Genomic DNA, 17,604 nt, shown 5'->3' with positions numbered 1-17,604 from the left:
AACAATATCAAAAAAAAAAAATAAATAAATAAAATAAAAGAATTGACAAAAAAGATAATGAAGAAGATAAGACATTTAAATATGGTAGAAGGGTAAAGTAGGCAAGGGAAAGTAGATCAACCTCTAGCTTTTCATGCTATTAAATGCAAAATTGATGATGGTTCCTCCACTCGGTTATGATTAGATAACTGGCACCCTATTGGAGTTCTTCTTCTTCAGTCTGGTGATAGAATCATACATTGGCTTTTGATTGCTTTATGAAAGTAGGTGATGGTTGTGGTGTGTTACTTATTTTGGTGTGATAAATATGTTGCTGATTCTTTTAAGGGGTCAGATTAGGAAGAACTTCCAGGAAAAGTAATTAGAGAATCTGCTAACTAACCTTCCATGGTCAAAAGTCAAAACTGAACCTTTTTTCTAGACTGAAGAACTTCCACAATTGCACATAAATAGAGCAAGGAAGAGCTTCCATTGTCAAAAATATGTTCAAAGGAAGAGCCCAAAGAAAGATTACAATGGTTGGTGGGAGCTCCCATGATCAAAACTATTTTTTTTTTTACTTCCATGATTGTTCTCCTAGTGATGTCATTGTTGGAGACTTGAGTATTTTACATAAACTCAGATTGAGGGTTGATTTTTCACATCCATCTTTTGTTCACTTTAGAGTTCTCTTATCTTTAGATCCATAACTCTGCAACTGAATCATTATTTGATTGCATTTCCCTTTTCATGAATAAGTAATGCATGTTTCCTCCATAACTTTAATGGTTGTTTTATTTACCCTTTGACAACATAATTTCCATAATATTGCTAACTAGTTGCAAAATTTTTCCCCTTTTGTCAGGTTTTTTATTTGCTTCATGGCTTCCTTAACTGGTTGCAACTTTTTCTCTGGTTAAATTTTTCGAGAGTGAAATTCTCAGGAAGCTTTTTGTGAGTGTATATCAATGAAGGGATTAAGTCAAACAATCCATGGAGGATGCAGCCTTGGAGTACTTTCTCAAGCTTGGTGAAGAAAACCATTATGCAAAGCTTCTCAATAAGGAGCACAAATGACACTTAAACCAGAATTCTGGTTTCTTGAATAAAGTTTTAGTTGGTGCATTTAGAGAAGCTTTTGTAAGGACATTTCACTGTTGGAAATGTAGAGGCTAGAAGCAAGGGTAATCTTTTGAAACTAGTTCAACAAAGCTTGTGCCTTGGTTTGCAGCATCCTTTAATTCCATTTTCTTTTAGATTTCCCAACAGGTTTTCTTGTTACATGTGGAATTGTCAGAAGGCTTATGAAACTTCTGTACATAATGAATCTAAAGTTCCCAGTGTTGTGGTTGAAATTTCTTTTCCTGATCGCCTGAACCCATTAGCATGTTGAGATAATTCTTTTGGTGAGATTGCAGACCTCCCTGGTACTTTGACAAGAAAGCTTATGTTTTATATATGAGATCTCTACCTTGCTTATGATGGAAGAATAGTGAGAAGTGCTTATGAGAATCAGCTTTGCTTGAACTATTAAGGAATGGCAGCGTCAATGTATATATCAATACTCTCTCGCATTTGTAGTTTCCTTCGCATGACACCCCCGGGGGGGGGGGGGGGAGCAACAATGTATAATATTTCCTGCAATGTTGGGAAATAATCCTGCAATTTTTACATCCTATGAATCAATTATTGAAAACCGAAACTACCAAAGTTATTACAAAAAAAAAAAAAAAAAAAAAGAAGCCTTCTCATGATTCATGAAAAGCAAGAGTAGTTCTGTAACTTTTTCCTTCCCTTTTAGTATTCTTCTTTTAATACAATACACAAGATCAACAATACAACAGCTCCACAAGAGTATTAAAAATACTTCTATAAAAAAAAAAGTCTCACAAATCCCATTTGAGAAAAAAAAATTTTTTTTTTTCTTTTTTTGGGTAGAATCCCATATAGGAGTTCAATTAAATGAAGTATATATAAAATGAGCCCTTCATCTTTGATTGTGCGGCTGATACTCCACAAAGAGTAGAATATATACTTACGAAAAAGTTTTCTTTTACCAAACGGTGAAAGAAATGAGAGTTTTCATGTTCCCCCTTCTCTCCCCATATATTTTCCACCTCTCCTTATTTTACGGTGTCAATAGGCCATGGTGAACTAATGCCCATTTATCGTGGGCTCAAGAAAACTCAATCCATATACATATATAAACAAATATGATATTGGGTATACATTTAGCCTTAAGATGAAATGAATGTGTGACACAACACAACAACAACAGTTCATCCTTTTCCCAACTAATAGGGTCGGCGCTACATGAATCCATCAAAGAAAAGGATAAAAGGAAAAAGAGAATAAAATTACACTCCCATCCCCAGTACTTTACATATATAGCAATCACGTGCCCTCTACTGTGAAACCTATCAGCACCCTTCACTGAAATTCTAAGATGCTTACTTCCATCCCGTCCCATTATTCACTGTTATTGCTGTTAAGTGATGACATCAAACTATTCTATTTTGGACATCCCGTGCTTTTTTTTTTTAGGTTGTAGACTTTCCATCATGCTGTAGCGATCAATTTAATGGTCGGTGAGGGTTGGAACAATAGGTAACCCTCAATATTGAGTTGGATTAGGTTCCTGTTTTGAGAGAGAGAAAGAGACTAGTGGCCTATCTCCAATTCATTAGAGCTACATCTATGGAAATAGTAAAACTACACAAATATACATAGGTAAGTAATTAAGTACTCGTATATCTTCTGTGGAGGACAAAAGGGCATTACATAAGTCGGAACTAGGATCGAAGATGACTTTTAGTCCCACATCGGCTACGCATGGAGAATCAAAGAAAAAGGCTTCTTATAAAATGGAATAAAAGAAACCATAGATATCATCCTTTGTTGGTCTTTGTGGTTGACGCACTAAAAAAATATTCATCAAAAGGGCGTTTTTTAAATGCATTGATTCGGCTATACCTAGCAAAACGAGTATTTCTACATTCATTTGGGAAGAGTTCGGAGGTAATATTTGGCTAGGACTACGCCATATCTTGGCTTTAGGTATGTTTATATATTTCCTGTTAATGCTGCTTTTTTATGCAATAGATGATATTATTTTGTTTATTTGCACTAGCCCTTTATGCCCTAGATTATATCATTTTTTTTTTAATTTTCTTATCGTAATGTCATAAATCTTTCTAAACAGCTATGATGAAATGTTTCTAACTACTCCTTTGGTGATTTATAGATTTATTGTGCATCCATTTACTATTATACGATGAAATATTTGTGTAGTTTGTCAGCAAATTCCGGGGTTTGAGTTATGATGTCGGCCACTTCACTTAAAAATTCCAAAGGTTAAGGCCATCCCCAAGCTTATCCGTCCCAAGACCCCGCATAGGTGGGATTGGCATTGGGTAATTGCCCTTTTTTATTCTAGCGGGGTCTTGTTCATTAATATTTTGTATTGTGTTGATGTGTTTCTTTCTTTTCTATTATTATTAATTTTTGTTTTCTTTGCATAGATCCCTGGCTGACCCCATTTAATTAGGATAATGTTTTACTATTGTTGTTGTGAGATTTTGATGTTGTTTTTATTGTTGTTCTTGTATCAGCTTTCGTTTTAATCCCATTAGTTTAGCTATTCTTCGTTAATTTCAACAGTATTGTTATTGTATAAGCGTGCTACTTTTGTCTGTTGACGTTACTATCTGTCATATTGAAAATGTTATCTTGATGTTTTAGTGCATGTATTAGGGTGCAGGTACAGTATCAACTACATTTACAACAAGAAGTGATATATCCAAGGTTTGCAAATATTGTGTTGTAAGTTGGTTCGAATTTTTTTTTTCCTTATCATTGTCTGCTATCTTGTTTATATAGTTCTAATAAACTTGATTCTTGATTTGTCCAACACAGGGATATTCAAAACAAGGATATCCAAGAATGAAACTTAAAGTTTCTTCAAAATCTAAATGTACAAAGAACACTTCGGTTAAGCAGCAAAAATATATTAAAGTTCTGGAGGAAAGCCACCATCGGATCAATGATTTACCAGGTTGGTTTTGTTAGAACCAAAGAGTGCTAACAGCAGCCCATGTCTCATTATTTTCTGGCACTGTAGTTATTTAGTTGTTTGTGTGTGTATGTGTGCATGCACACGTGTGCGTGCATGTTTGTGTGTTATGCAAGCTTCCTATATATTTTTTTGGATGGGTGTTTTTGGATCCCTGGATCTATCTCCAAGAAGATTGTCTCATATGAATGCTTTCCTTTGGAAGGGATCACATAACAACAGTTTTCTTCACACTTCTAGCTGGGCATCTGTCTCTGCAAAAGAAGGAAAGAGGGATGGGTTTAAGGAGTGTGTCAGAAGTGAACAAATAAGCCTTATGAAACTTATGGGTGCAATGGATTTATTCCAAGTACCACAGAGTTGATTCAGTCTTGACACTCTCTCCTACCTTAGATGCTAGTTGGACTTGGAGGAAGATCCTCAAGAGCAGACCTCTAGCTCTTCATGCTATTAAAAGGAAAATTGATGATGGTTCCACCACTCGGTTATGATTAGATAACTGGCACCCTAGTGGAGATCTCCTTCTTCATTTTGGTGATAGAATCATGCATTGGCTTTTGATTGCTTTATGAAAGTAGGTGATGGTTGTGGTGTGTTAATCATTTTGGTGTGATAAATATGTAGCTGATTCTTCTAGGGGTTCAGATTAGGGAAGAACTTCCAGGAAAAGTAATTAGAGAATCTGCTAGCTAACCTTCCATGGTCAAAAGCCAAAACTGAACTTTTCTCTAGACTCAAGAACTTCCAAAATTGCATGTAAATAGAGCATCTCTGCTGGCTGATCTTAACTTGCTAGACTGAAGAGCTTGCATGATCAAAACTATCTTTAGATCGATAACTCTGCAACTAAATCTTTATTTGACTACATTTCCCTTTTCATGAATTAGTTATGCATGTTTCCTCTATAATTTTAATGCTTGTTTTTTTGCCTCCTTAACAGCATAATTTCCATAATATTGTTAACTAGTTGAAAAAATTTCCCCTTTTGGCAGGTTTTTTATTTCCTTCATGGCTTCCATTTTGATGTTGGCTTCCCTCAAATGGTGTCCAAATCAAAGCAGGAGAACTTTTTCCTTCCTATGAATCTGCTTGGTTACAAAATGCAGATGGCAACTTTTTCTCTTGTTAATTTTTTTTTGAGTGAAACGCTCAGGAAGCTCTTTGTGAGTGGATATCAATGTGGAGCACAAATGACACTTAAACCAGAATTCCGGTTTCTTGAATCAAGTTTTAGTTGGTGCTTTTAGAGAAGTTTTTCATGATATTCAGAACCTAATCTATCAGTATTCCAGTAAGGGAAATTCACTGTTGGACATGGTAAAGGCTGGAAGCAAAGGATAATCTTTTGAAACTGCTCAGCAAAGGTTGTGCCTTGGTTTGCAGCATCCTTCAGTTCCAGTATCTTTCAGAATCCCGGAAGGCTTTCTTGTTATATGTGGAATTATCAGAAAGCTTATGAAACTTCTGTGCATAATGAACCCATTAGCATGTTGAGATAATTCTTTTAGTGAGAATGCGGACCTCCATGGTACTTTGGCAAGAAATTAAGCTTATGTTTTATATATGAGATCTCTACCTTGCTTGTGATGGGTACAGTGAGAAGTGCTCGTGGGAATCAGCTTTGCTTGAACTATTAGGGAAGGACAGCCTCAATGTATACATCAACACTCTCTCGCATGTGCAGGTCAAGAACCCATGGTTCTCGCATCATTTCCTTCACACAACCCGCCCGCCAGGGGGGGGTGGGAAGGGAAACAGCATCAATGTATACTATTTCCTGCAATGTTGGGAAATAATCCTGTTTACATCCTATGAATCAATTATTGGAAAACCGAAGCTGCCAAAAAAAAAAAAAAAAAGCTTCTCATGATTCATATTGAAAAGCAATAATAGTTCTGTATCTTTTTTTCTTCCCTTTAGTATTCTTTTTCAAATACAATACACAGGCTCAACAATCCAACAGCTCCACAAGAGTAAAAAATCCTTCTACCAAAAAACGAGTATCACAAATCCCATGTGAGAATATTTATTTATTTATTTTTGGGTAGAATCTCATGTAGGAATTCAATTAACAAAGCATATATAGAATGAGACCTTCATCTTTGATTGTGTGGCTGGTAATCTTCATAGACTAAACCATATACTTAGGACAAAGTTTTTCTTCACCACTCGGTGAAAGAAGAGAGTCCTCATGTGACCCCTCTCTCTCCCCATATATCTACCCCTTCATTGTATGATGTTGGTGGGCCATAGTGAAATGAATGTGTGACACAACACAACAACTTAACTTTTCCCAACTAAAGTGGGTCTGCTACATGGATCCATCAAATAAAAGGATAAAAGAAAAAAAGAGAATAAAATTACACTCCCTTCCCCTTACTTTACAAATATCAATAATTCCCTCTACTTTGAAACCTATCAGCACCCTTTCCTGAAGGTCCAAGATGCTTACTTCTGTCCCATTATTCACTGTTGTTACCGTTAAATGATGACATCAAACTAACACTAACATTTAAATACCCATATTGCCCTTATTTTTTAAGGGATTTTCAAAACACCCTCCTCTTATGTTTTTGGGTTTGTGAAGCTAAGTGACCTTCTTCAATCGATCGATGTCTTACTCTTGAACCTAACTTGAAATCAGGTGAGAGAGAAAGAAAGATCATTGGCCTGAATGAAAGGGAGATTGAAGAACAGAACGAGGGTTTCTAAATCATTTTAGATTAGATTAGATCATATCAGATCAGGAACTTTGAGTTGAACTTTCGATCTGAACAAGAGAGAGAGTTCTCTCTATTCGATCTAAACGAGGGTTTTTGAATCGTTTTCTTCACCCAATAAAACCAGTGAATGAAGATTGGGAAGTCCCTTTGCTTGCTTCTGCAACTCAAGATCTAGGCCATTACTAGCTCTCTCTCTCTCTCTCTCTCTCTAGGTCTATCAATGTGTTTCGGTTTTTTAAAGATGGGTATGTCTAAATGTAACCAACCCGGTTACAAAAACCTTGTAACTTAAATTACTGTGTCCCCATTATTTTGTCATTTTGTGATTGCTTTTAAGGTCAAAAAAGTAAATTCAACCTCAACTTTTTGAATCGTTACTTTGATTTAAACGCCAAAACGAGGGGTATTTTTGAGAATGAATACACTCTTCCCAAACAACCCGAAGATCCCCTCGCCCCAACTAATCGTCTTCCTCCTCACGAGTCTTTCTGTTACCTTTGCTGGTTTTATGCATTAAGTTTGGCGAGATCATCTCCAGTGAGTCAGGAAAAGGCTCTCTTTCTTCTCGGCGTGTCCAATGCTTTTATGGGTTTTAGGGTTTAAAACTTCTAGTGGACTTCATTTTTGTGTTTTGAAGTTTAGAAAACAAAACCTCTTCCCAGAAATTCATGTATCAATTATATTGCAATAATTTCTATTGTTGTGCATTAGAGATGAGGTCAGTAAGATAGTTCTAATCATGTCTCTCTCTCTCTCTCTCTCTCTCTCTTTAAAGAAATCAATTGTATTGAATATGCTAGTGTTTTCAAGAAAGTTAAAATCTAGGAAGATGACAAATGGCAATATTGTAGGCTTTTTTTTTTTTTTCATAAAGCAATATCGTAGGCTTGGTACTACTATAATGATGACATGTGAAATTTTGTAATTATAAATATTTTATAGATTGATTCTAAGGGTTTTGGGATTGATTCTAGTTAATTCCAATTTGATTTGGATTTGGATTGATATTGGCAGCTACTAATTTGAACTCTGATTCCGTGTTTAAAAGCGATTATAAGGTTTATAGGACTAGATCGTGGGTCTTAAGATTTGAGGGCAATTCTAGGGTTCTTTTTTGTCCGATTTTGATTCGATTGGATCAAAATTTATAAGAATCAGTTTCAAGGATGTGAGGGACGGTATCAGTCTCGATCTCTGTCGATTTGATACCGATCCGGATGGGATGGGATCGGTGGGTATCAATCTATTTTACCCTTGATTTTTATAAAAGGTACTACTTTTTACTTATTTTACCCCTGAAATGATCCAGATAAATGATCCAGATTGAGGATCCGTCTCAACCGATACGACAGATCCTGGACCGATACTTGAAACCATGATCAGTTCGATCTCCAATTCCAAGTTTAAAATCCCTAGTTGATTTGACTAATTCGGATCAATCCCAATTCCGATCATTATAGAATGACATATCTAGGATTTTTGGGATTGGGCTGTTGGTTTTTAGAATTTAGTGTCAATTCTAGCATTTTTGTAATTGTTTCGGATCTGATCCAGTCTGGAATCATTAGGGAACAATTTACTCTTTGATTTTGAGTTAAAATTCTGGTATTAGCCAATTTGGATTATAATTGGTCGTGAACTATCCAACTCCGGCAGTTCTAGAATGGTCAATTTAGAATTGGAATCACTAGAGGGATTGTTTTGATACTCAATTTCGAGTTTAAAATCATTGGTTGAATAAACCAATTTCAACCCAAATCGACCATAGTAATATCTATCCAGGCTGTTTCAAAATGACTAATTATAAGGCTTTTGTGATTGATTCGATCCATTTCTTATTTTGGTCACTTTGATCTAGATTTTATCTAGCATTAGGCCAAACTATAATCAAAGTTCAATTTCAATTTAGACTGGTTCGGGTTTTATTGAGTTGACTTAATGGCCTCTTGTAGGTAATATGTTCTCTTTTAGTAATTTTTTAAAGTTGTTATAAGGTTTTTTACAGTTTCGATTCGCTTGATCTGGTCCAATTCAATTTTTTACTAATTTGATAAAAACCCAAATCGATAAAGGTTTGTTTCACATTTTTCTTGATTAGTTCAACTCGCTTGGACTGAAAATAAACACCCTTACTCAAAGCAATAGACCCAATCACCCTACGATTAGTATACTTTTTTTTTTTTTCAATCCCTTGTTAGACTTTAGAGAGACGAGGAATTGAGATTTGAGATTCCAAACGTAGTGATGGATCTATTTGAGGATAAAATTCCATTTCTACCCTTTTAAATACTGTCATAAAAAGTGGTGCAGCAACTTTTAAGTTTTTATTGGGAATATAAACACATGAAATTACTTTTTGAATCCTCTTGAACCAATCATTTCTTTCACATTATAGGACTTTTAGGTAACTAGAAGTGGGTTACAAGCCTTTTGTAACCTACCTAGGTTACAACTAGACAAACCCTTTAAAGATACCCTAATTTCGAAATTAATAGGGGATTCTACTAAAATTTTGTTCTCTCCATCCCATATATAAATATTGGAGAACTCTTGTTCTGTGGGTTTTGTAGTTCCTTCTACTTTTCCTTCTTGTTGTTGGTATGATATACTACCATTAAAGTGGAACAATTCTTCCATCTAAAGTGTGGTTTTTTTTTTTTTTTTTTTGTTACTCTGAGTCCGCAATCCGGTTACTTGTTTTTGCCTGCTTGAATTGGCTAACTCTAAACCTTAGAATCAGACTTATCATTTTTACTGTTCAATTACCTAACTGTGGGAGCCAGACGGTTTTGGGTTAGACTGTTTTACACCCATCACGGTCAACGAACCTGATGTTATCATCAGTGCCAAGACACTTCTGACCGCTATTTCTGCCAAATTTTTAGCAACACTACTCAACAGAGTCTCAACTATTTGGAAACTCTTGTTGATTGGGTTTTTAGCAACAAAGTCCCAACTTATGCTTAATCTCTTGAGAGACATTGGTTTATTTTGGTTATTAGAAACTCGTGCCTTCTTTGCTCTCTGACTTCAGTTGTAGGGCAATCAATACTATTTATACTTGTGTTTGTAACTGCAGAGAATTTGGCTAGTACTGTTTCCACTTTAACACAAAGATGAAATTTTTGTAATTTATTAACAAATGAAAAGAAAAAGGAAAGACTCTGTCTTCCATTACTTTAAGTTAGTCCAATCCAATTCTATCATGACTAGGCTTTCTCTTCCACTTTCCATTACAGGGTTGGAGTTTTGCGGTAGAAAGGGAGATGTGTAGCATCCACTTTCTACTGCAACTGTTCTAGTCCAATCAGTCTGGTCTATCAGATTACAACTACAAAGAACATCAACTTTTTTTTTATGACTGTCTAGTCTATTGAATGTCTGGATGATATCACTTCAGCACTCTTTCTATTTAATATCTGTTGTGCATCCCATTGTCCTGAAAGCATGTAAAGTCTAGATTTCTTGGATCTGCCTTGTGCCAAAGGTTGACCATCGTAACTATTTATTAATGAATGTAACTCTGATATAACTAAATCTTCATTCTCTCTCTGACTATTATAGATTTAACATTTCCTTGCTTATGTTTGTGACATTGACTGCTTACCTACATTGGTTGTGCAGTTAACTGTTATTGGCTCATTAGGGTCATTTAGTTTCTCTTCAGCAATGGATATACGGGCAAAGATATGTTACCATTACTACGTGCATACCTCGAAAGTCACATTGGTAGACCCAGGAAAATATTGTTACAGAGATTGGTATATGACATATACAAAATAGTGATCTGGCATGTCCCTATAGGGAACACGGTGACATTCAAAGTGAAGTGTATACTTCCGAACAACTTAGACATGGAAGTGGATCATGATTCAAGTGTGTATGAGTTGTGTAAAATGTGTGTACAAGTGGATATAATTAACTTGTATGTCTATGATCTTTATTATGAGGAGCACCCAACATTTAATTATATAGTCAATGACTTCTTGGTGCATTGGTTGTCCAAGAGTATGAAAAAAATATGGAAAGTGAACAACAATGAGAGGCATATAGTATCATATAACAAAGTCAGAGTGGATTTGGATATGATGTCAGGCAGAGTTAGTGTGGAGTTGGTAGTGATATCCATCAAAGTCAATGTGGGTTTGGTAGTGTACTACAGCAAAGTCAGAACTTCTGGGGTTAGTAAAGCAAAGCACCAAGTTCAAATAGGTGGTGCTATTTGAGGACTGAGCCAGTGAAGAAGACATACACAAGTTATGGGACTGAAAAAGTAAACACAACAAGCACAAGTGATGTTACCTACAATATGAGTGGTGAGACATATCCAGGGACAGAAGCAGCTAATAAACATTTACATGGTGCTGCTATTAATAGTGATGTCAAGTGGAAAGAAGCAATAGATGATGACAATAGCATTGAAGGGAGTGGTGTAGATGTAGATTTTGAAAATGAAAAATGTCATTTTCTGAAGGAGAGGATGAAATTGAAATTAAGCCAGGTAACCTTGATGATTATGACTGAGATGAATATTATGGACCCTAATTTGATAATTTGAAATATTCTGAAGATGGAAAAATCAAATTAGATGTTGGGATGATTTTTGATGATGTAAATCAATACAGGTCAATACTCAAAGACTATGCTATCCAAGAAGGTTTTGTAATCTCGAGACCTACAAATGAAAAGTCATGGTTTACTACTATGTTTGGAGCAACTGAATGTTCTTGGAGAATCCATAGATGCAGCCCTAATAAATTGAGGATGTTGGCTGTGTGTGGAACACCTAGATGTACATAGAGAATCCATGTTTCACCTGCTAATGGTGAAATTACATAAATGATTAAGTCAATGTGTAGGAAGCATCATTGTTCTCGAGCAAAGGAAAACAAGGACATTACATTCACTTGGATAGCTGTTCATCTTGCTTCTAAGTTAAAGATAGACCCAGATATGAAAACGAGTGCAATGGCTGCCTACTTTATGGAAAAGTTTCAAGTTAAAATCTCTTACATTACACTGTATAGAGCCAAAAAGATAGCCATTGGAGTCAATGAAGGGAGCCAAGTCATTTGCCAAGCTGCGCAGTTATTATGAAATTCTAAGGGAAATAAATCTATGTATTATGTTCAAGCTGCAATTTCATGTGAGACAGGTGATGTCAGATCCTCCTGTATTTAAGAGACTATTTATATGCTTCAAAGCATGCATAAATGGTTTCCTCAGGGATTGAAGGTCATTCATAGGGATTGATGGTTATCACCTCAAGGATGTGTATGGAGGGGTTATATTAGCAGCGATGTATGGAGGGGTTATATTAGCATCCATAAAGGATTGTTTCTCATAGCTTACGTTATTGATAAAAGTGAATGTAGAGATAATTGGAAATTTTTTTCAATCAATTTATATGCCACTCTTCACATAGTCATTGATGACATGCCTATCACATTTATGTCTGACAAACAAAATGTGTAATTCTTGTTTTTTTTTTTTTCACAATTATTTTGAGCCTTAAAATTATGTTGTTATGTATTGTGCAACAACCATCATTCTTAATATACTTGTTTGTACTGTGCAAGGACTTTGTAGGCCATCATGGTAACATTCCAAGAATGTCAACATAGATGGTATTGTAAGCATCTTTATCAGAACTTCAAAGCTAAATATATTGGGGTGTTACTCAGAAGTTGATTTTGGTTAGCAGTTAAGGTGGCATCTAGTACATTCTTATTTGAGAAGGCAATGAATGACATGAAGGCCATTAGCAAAGAAGCTCATGATTGGTTGAGTAAAAATCCACCCAAATGTGGTTTAGGCATGCTTTGACTTCAGTTGCAAGAGCGACCACACAACAAATAATATGACTGAGTCATTTAATCAGTGGATTCCATCGTTTAGGAGTAAGCTCGTTCTGATTTTAATTGATGAGATAAGGAAGCAACTACATGAAGTGATGGAGTCAAGTTATCGGTTGAGTCACACCTATAAGGGTAAAGTCACCCCGAGGATTAAAAAGATGTTGGATGTGATAAAAATTGAATCAAGGGTTATGCTAATGAACTTGTTGCAAACTTGAACCTTCCTTTGGATATGGTTAATATAACAAGGATGATAAAGACCTGCATTTTATTTGGATAAATCATGTTTATGTTAATTTAAGCAGGTTTATCATATTGTCTATTGTCTATAATAGATGTGAATCATGTTTTGGATGTTCATATATTCTTTTGATCATTTGGCGGTTGCTCGCAAGGGTGTCACCATGCCCTAATCTCAGGTTTGGTTCGTGAGATAATTATAATTAGGTCTCAAAACCATTTCATTGCATTTAGAATAATCTAGAACCCTTAATCCTAGGAAGATCGGTTTTCATTCATTCGAATGACACAACAATTAAAATCAAAAGTATAAAAAACATAAATAAATCACTTATATATATATATATACTAGTAAAACTGGCACGTGCAAATGCACGTGTGGCTATATGTTGAGAGAGAAAGAGAGGGAACTAATGACTATTGATAATTTTATTTATTTATTTATTTATTGATAAAATAGTTTAAATTATTACAAGCAAGGGACACTGTGTTAAAGAAGATATGAACATTGAGCAATGAAAAGTCATCTTTACATTGATCCAAAATTGGCTTAACTACTTAGTCATATAGTCACAAGTGTTTATAGCAAGGTTAAGGGCTATGAACAACAAGCTTTATTTTAATATGGTAGGAAAACCATTAATAGTCACATAAAAAAAAAATTCCATATACATATATAATCTTGTTCTATTTACAAGAGAGAATCTTGACATCATGACAGGTATATTGGCGGAGGGGTGTGTGTGTGTGTGTGTGTGTGTGTGAGAGTGTGTGTGTGTGTGAGAGAGAGAGAGAGAGAGAGAGAGAGAGAGAGAGAGAGAGTTGGAGTGCCATTTTAGTCAGTTGTAACTCTGAACTATAAAAATAAGATGATTCACTTTTAACTAAAATGGTAGGATTGATTCACTTTGAAAGGAATAGAAAAGATAGGAAAATAAATAAGAAACACGAAGAAAGGCAAGAAAAGATGAAAGGGAGACTAAAACTGCAGGGGTTACTGATATGCAAAAGAAACTAAGTTCCTTACATTTTTCCATATGTCCATGATATTAATTACTTACATACATATGCACAACTAGAAATGTGTTCAAAAAATAGACAGATTCCAGTATCTGTGAAAGTCGCACCATATTGCATGGATATTTAAAAAAATATAATTTACATGCATATTAAGACCAGAAAATCCAGCACATTGTCCTCCACATGATCTTGCAATAAACTAAAGGCCGTGGTCTCCCAATAAATGGAAGGCCAATAGGCATCCCTAGCTTGTCATATACAACCTAGTAGGATAAGAAAATACCTAAAAAATTGTCAACATCAATTTATTAACTGATAACATTTGCCCCTCATAGGCCCAGTCTCATGCACTGGGTTGCTCTTTATAAGATTCAAAATTCATTTACAAAATCAGATTAGTCTATGAACACATAGTAAAGAAACTATCAACCACCCCATGTAGATCCCATAGTAGAAATAAACTTGACCCCCTCACACCCCCCCCCCAAAAAAAAAAAAATGAATGAATATTCAGATTTAAATAAGGAACATCATTACTAAAGCAATCAGTCAGATAGATGGAAATTTGAAGGTAATATAAACAATGACCCAAACCCCAAATTAAAGAGCCCTAAAGTAAATGAATCAGGGAACTCTACTGTGAAGTGAATGCAGAGTTCCCTCATAAAATTCCTCTGGTACATTGGGATACCCTCATTGTTGATTGTCTTGAATTAATCTGTTTCCAAAAAGCACCCCAAAAAGAATGAATAAATAAACCATCCAACCACCATGAATCAAGAAGACATCCCAAATTGACCCTACCACAAGGCCAGGTTTAATGAATCTTCTCAATATTAAATGCCTTACCAGGTTTGTAGTCTCTACCTACCATCCAAGTGAGTCAATATGAACTGGAACACACACTGTGCTTCTGTGAGGGACAAGGTGTGCTCATAGAAGAGATTGTCTCTCTTTCTCTTGAACTTAAGATTCTCCTTCTGTTGTAGAACAAATACTGTCTCATGTGATGGTGTCAGGCTGCATAACATTGCCAACCACAAGATCACTACATTAACATTTCTAAATATTTCCCAGAAAAATAAATACTTGGGCAAATAAACAAAATGGAGGAGAAGAGAGTCCTGTTAAGTACAACTTCATCAGCTTCCCATGGGAAAGTAATCCTTTGTCCATTTTGCATTCCCTTCTCAACAATAACTTCCAACACCTTCTTCTCCTATGCAACGTTCTCACCTTTGCATTGAGGGCAGCTGTCTTTGTCACCTATGGTCTATTTGGTGCCCTTGAACTCATTACATGGGTGTTGCATCTGCTAGATCATGGAAGGACCAAGGTGCTTGATTTATACCTTTATTCTAGGTTCTTGACAACCAGAACATTTCATTACAGTGCCAGATTTCGACCCTTTACTGGAATTCATCAAACAAAGAGATTATCAATAACCTTAAGAACGAACACAACAAAAATAAGGACTCAAGAGTGCAACGCCTACAAGAGTTCCATCACTCACCCCTTGCACTTGGAGGAGATCACATTCCTCAAGAGAGAGTTTCTTCGTCGTACCACTATACAGATCCTCCAGAGAGACTTTGAGAGGGTGAATCACATCCACTCCCCTTCTCTATCTTTGGCCTTTGCTAGTACACCACCACCTAGTCACCACAAACATTCCATAGCCAAAGCAAACAACTCAATATATCTAAGAATTAATTGACAGAAATAGAGAAATGTAGACTGATAAAAGTCAATTACCTCCAAACAGGCTACCACCAAAGGAAGATTGGAATACGACACCTCCACCCATTCCTTCCTTAAGTGTATCTTCTTCAAACTGATCATAGAGGCATAGAGGATCATCTAATATTAAAAGAGATCCCATCTAAGGGGGAAAATATTAGGTAGAATTCCATAAACACAAAAACTGAAACACAAACTAAGAGGAGAAAAAAAAAATTTAAATTAAAACTTGCTAATTTCTATGATCACCAAATAAGAAAAGATACAAATAAAACATGCTCATGCATTAGAATGTAAAGGGGGGAGACTTGTATCCCAACGAATAATAAATAGACAAACCCACCTAGGAGACCGAGAAACCCCAATTTTGACACATAAGCAATTACAAAAAAAGGCAAGAATCAAAGGTTAAAACTGAAAAAAATAACTGAAATTCACAAAAAATTTCAACCACAGGCTAAGACATATGAATTACGGGACTTCTCTGTGTTATATACCTTTCTACTCCATAAAAATCTTCCCTCACATATAACTAAACATACTTCTCCAAAAGCTAGGCCATCTTGAAATTCCAAAAAAGCATTCCACACCAAAAAAAAAAAAAAAAAAAAAGTTAATTAATTACGAAACAGGAGATAGAAACTTCGCGTGTGTGGGTATTGATCGATTAGAGGAGCTGGGAAGTTCCTACCTTCATTCTACAAAGGAACTATATTTTTTATAAAGAACATAAATTGTATGTGTATTGCCATAGTGTTTCATGTTGTAAACCTTAGGATCATTTAAGAAAATAAGAACAGAAAGAAAGCATTCAAAAAAATATAAGAAAGATGAACAACCATGAATGTGGTTGCTGTTACAGAACGAAAGAAAGAGAGAGGGATAGGAAGGGAGAGAGTAGGAGACGATGGAGAATATAGAAAACAAATCATAAAAGATATTTTAAATAGAGAAAGAGAGAGGAACGTGAGAGAGAGGGTGGAGGAATTTTTATTGGTAAGGAAACTAATAAGATTTTAGTAGAAAAAAACTCCTAAATATTGATTTTTTTTAATAAATCATTAAATTTTATTGGTAAGGAAACTAGTAAGATTTCTTCACCAAAAAAGAAACTAATACGATTTTGGTAGAAAGAGAAAAAGAGAGGAACGCGCGCGTGTGTGTGTGTGTGTGTGTGTGAGAGAGAGAGAGAGAGAGAGAGAGAGGAGGGAAAGGCTTATTCGAAAATAAAAAGGAAAGTGGGAAAGAGAGAGATAAGGAAAGAGATTTGAGAGACTTTTAAAGGATACTTGAATATTAAAAAAATATAAAGGGTATTAGCAATAGCAGAAAAATAAGAAGGATTGACAAAAAAGATATCGAAAAATATTTAGAGAAGCAAGAGGGGTAAAGAAGTCAAGAAAAGATTAGCCACGAAGCATGAGTACATGCTTTGCCACGAAGCATGAGTACATGCTTTTATATAATAGTATTATATATATATATATATATATATCTAAAATCTTCTTCTATTTCTAAAGAATAGTTTCAAGAAATAAAAAAATAGAGATTTCAAAAAACTGTTTCTTAAAACTATTTTATTGTTAGTTTATTTCAAATTAAATTCATTACCAAAGACCAAGATGAGGTTTAAACCTGGATGGATCAACAACGACTAGTCAATGGTAAATCTATTGACCGGGTTTTGGGGTGACCCAATCATGCGACAATCAGATTTGTGGGTCCAACCCTGGTCGGTTCAGCTTGGTCTAATTCGATTTGATCTGAACCTCCTTAGATTGGTTCAGCCCAATTAATTTTGGTCTGCCTAGATTTAGCACATGTCTTAATAAAAAATAAAAATAAAAACTTTCTTTGCCTTGCTTTGGCTGTTGTCTTATTATTATTATTATTTTAAGTTATTGAGTGATAGTTGCATAATTTCTTTGAAATTTTCACTTTTTTTTTAAATAGAACCATAAAGGGTTAATGT

The 17,604-nt window shown here is 35.2% G+C and overlaps 1 long non-coding RNA gene and 1 pseudogene across 4 annotated transcripts; one reads left to right on the top strand and one right to left on the bottom strand.

Annotated features, from left to right (window-relative positions):
- The first annotated feature begins 2,888 nt into the window (after window positions 1-2,888).
- Window positions 2,889-5,961, top strand: LOC122057519. Of its 4 annotated transcripts, none has more exons than XR_006133547.1 (4): window positions 2,889-3,036; window positions 3,733-3,783; window positions 3,895-4,033; window positions 5,044-5,961. It is a non-coding gene; the product is annotated as an uncharacterized LOC122057519 (long non-coding RNA). The 4 variants fall into 4 exon arrangements; XR_006133545.1 differs by having other exon boundaries at window positions 3,733-3,801; XR_006133546.1 differs by having other exon boundaries at window positions 2,889-3,783.
- An 8,525-nt stretch (window positions 5,962-14,486) lies between these two features.
- Window positions 14,487-16,499, bottom strand: LOC122056980 (annotated as a pseudogene).
- Window positions 16,500-17,604: the final 1,105 nt, after the last annotated feature.

Source organism: Macadamia integrifolia, chromosome 12 (genome assembly GCF_013358625.1).
Source record: "Macadamia integrifolia cultivar HAES 741 chromosome 12, SCU_Mint_v3, whole genome shotgun sequence".
In the NCBI taxonomy this organism is placed as follows: Eukaryota; Viridiplantae; Streptophyta; class Magnoliopsida; order Proteales; family Proteaceae; genus Macadamia; species Macadamia integrifolia.
Note: the sequence above shows the minus strand (reverse complement) of the source record. Positions and strands in the feature narration are given on the sequence as shown.